Below are 3170 nucleotides of genomic sequence, written 5' to 3' on the forward strand. Positions count from 1 at the left end.
GCCTCGGCGCACCTTCTCGTCGAGGCGGGCTCAACGGTCACGGCGGTGGTGCTCGTTGCCGAGGCGACCCGGGGCTGCAGGCGTCACGTCCTGCGCGCGCCCGGTGTGGACCGAGGCCTCCCGCATGAGTCGGGAAGTTGTTGCGCGATGCTCTGGGGGGCACCCTTGCCTTCGGGAGGCAGAGCTTTCGGCCCGTCGGACCGCGGCATCCTCCAGGAGATTCTTGAGCTCTCCCTGGATACGCCGCCCCTCGATGGTGGATGGCTCCGGCATTGCTCGGAGTAGTATCGCCGCTGCAGCCAGATTCTGGCCAACCCCGCTAGAGGCCGGGGGCAGCCTTGCCCTGACATCGTCAACGATACGGCGTTGGACGTCCCAGGCCTGATGACGCGCTTCTCCGGCGAGTGCTCGGCCTGCGCACTCCTGCTCGATGTTTTGCCGGAGCTACACAAGTTGTCCTGCTTCCTTGTCGAGCTTGGCCTACATCTCGCGGATTTGCTCGAGCTGTGTGTCCTGACCCCCCACAGGGACTGGGACCACAGCTAGCTCCCGCAGGATGTCAACGCGAGAAGCAGGCCCACGGGGATCGTCATCCTCCGGCATACCAAGGTGGTTACCTTCGTCGTGACCCCCTAGATCGATGTGGAAACATTCGTGACTTGGGCCACAACCCTCGTCGTCAAGGCTGTGGCCATCATCGGAGCAATCAGAGAGGCAGTAGTCACATGCGGTCATGAAGTCTCGCACGACACTGGGATTACCGAGCCCGGAGAAATCCCAACCGGAGTCGGGCTCGTTTTCTTCCTCGGAACCCGAGGGCCCGTAGGTCGAGACGACCGTCAGTCGGTCCCAGGATGACCACATATGGTACCCCGGAAGGTTAGGATATGCCTTTATGAAAGCGCTCACCGAAGCGAGGTCGCTTGGTGGATCGAAGCTGAACCTAAAAGGCACAGGGTGGAAAACGGACGGTACCTTTCGATCGACGGACGGTGATGAGGTCGCGTCGGGGACGGACTGCACCATTATCTCAGGTACAAGGCTAACGCCCAGCAAGCCCTTCGCGAGTGTGCTGGTGTCATCTGTCTGCTTGGGGTTGGCATGTTGCGGGGAAACGACATTCGTCGTTGTCTCAAGCGCGAGGACAACAACCGACATGTCCCGCGCTGGGGTGCCGGCGTCGTCGACTCGCTCGACAGCCGACGAGGTGCCGCCTCCTGCCTGGCCACGGTTGCCCCGCCTCCTCCTCCTGCGGCGAGGAAGGTGGCGGGACAAACCCTGATGCTGCTCTTCTGCCACGGGTGGAAGATGTCGTCGAGTTCGCCGCCGCCGAGCGAGCTGACGGCCGTCGTTGTCGCTGTCGCGCTGCGGGGGAAGGAGTACCATGTCGTAGCTGCCGTCGAGGGACATGAACTCGAGACTGCCGAAACAGAGCATCGTCCCGGGCTGAAGAGGTTGCTGGAGACTACCCATCTGGAACTCAACGGGAAGTTGTTCGTCAACACGCAGCAGGCCCCTACCTGGCGCGCCAACTGTCGGCGTTTCGACCCCGGGGGGTCCCTGGACCGACGAGTAAATTTGTCGCTACGCGTCCCAGCCCAGATGGGTTGGCGCGAGACGAAACACAAGAGGGGAAAACGCGGCTCGTGTTGCCCCGCGCTAGGGGGTGTGCTTGCAGTAGGGGTTACAAGCGTTTGCGAGAGAGAGAGAGTGAGTGAGCCGGTTCATCAGCTCCTCCAGCGTGACCCCCCGCATGAGGGCCCTAGACCTCCCTTTTATAGATGCAAGGAGAGGGTCCAGGTGTACAATGGGGGTGTAGCTATGCGCTAACGTGTCCGGCAGAGAGGTGCCTGAGCCCTGTGTACATGCCAATGTGGCTGTCGGAGAGGTGCTAGAGCCCCGTGTACGCGGTATCGTGGCCGTCGGAGGAGCGCTTGAGCCCTGTAGAAGCACAGCTATCGGGGCTGCTGGGATCTTGCTGACGTCTCCTTGCTTCCGTAGGGGGCTGAGAACCACCGTCATCATGGACGCACGCGGGGAGCCATCATTACTTGTTTACCAGGGCGAGCCAGATGGGACGCCGGTCTTGTTCCCCCGTAGCCTGAGCTAGCTAGGGGTAGGGTAATGATGTATCCCCATGGCGCGGTCGGTCCGAGCCCAAGGTCGGGCGAGGCGGAGACTTCTCCTGAGGCCGAGGCCGGGGTCGGGCGAGGACGCTATTCCTCCCAGGGCTGAGGTTGAGGCCGAGCCCTAGGGTCGGGCGAGGCGGAGACCACCTTCCGAGGCCGAGGTTGAGGCCGAGCCTTGGGGTCGGGCGAGGCGGAGACCACCTTCCGAGGCCGAGGTTGAGGCCGAGCCCTGGGGTCGAGCGAGGCGGATACCTCCTCCCGAGGCCGAGGCCTGAGGTCGGGCGAGGCGGAGCTTCCTATTGCGCATGAGGCTGAACTTGGGTGTTGTCAGCCTCACCCTGGTGGGTGGCACAGCAGTCATAGTGGGGCGAGCGGCGCTGTTTTCCTGTCAGGTCGGATAGTGGAAGGGCGAAGTGACTGCGGTCACTTCGACCTTGCCGACTGAGGCACGTGTGTCAGGATAAGGTGTCAGGCGATCCTCGCATTGAATGAGCCTGCGATACGGTCGGTTGGTGAGGCAATTCGGCCAAGGTTGCTTCACAACGAAGCCTGCCCGAGCTGGGCTTCAGGCGAGTCGAGGGTGCGCCCGTTGCTTGAGGAGGCCCTCGGGCGAGGCGGGAATTCGTCTAGGACTACTGTTCCCGCCCGAGGCTGGGCTCGGGCGAGGCGAGATCGCGTCCCTTGAGTAGACGAAGCCTTGACCTGAATCGTGCCCATCAGTCTCTACAGCCTGTGCTGATGGTGGTTACCAGCCATGTTTAGGAGTGCTGGGGATACCCCTAATTACGGTACCCGACAAGTCCGCGCAGACCTCCGCAGGACACATAAGTTCGACGACCACGTGACCCCGTCGAACTTAACCTTAAGAACGTGGGTGCCGTCGAACTTATGGGAAAAAATTCGACGGCCCCCGTCGAACTTAAAAACGCACGTTCTTAATGTTAAGTTCGACGGTACCTACGTTCTTAATGTTAAGTTCGACGGTACCCACGTTCTTAAGGTTAAGTTCGACGGGGCCATCGAACTTACTTCTCTAAGTTC

The sequence above is a fragment of the Zea mays genome, chromosome 5 (genome assembly GCF_902167145.1).
Source record: "Zea mays cultivar B73 chromosome 5, Zm-B73-REFERENCE-NAM-5.0, whole genome shotgun sequence".
Classification (NCBI taxonomy): domain Eukaryota; kingdom Viridiplantae; phylum Streptophyta; class Magnoliopsida; order Poales; family Poaceae; genus Zea; species Zea mays.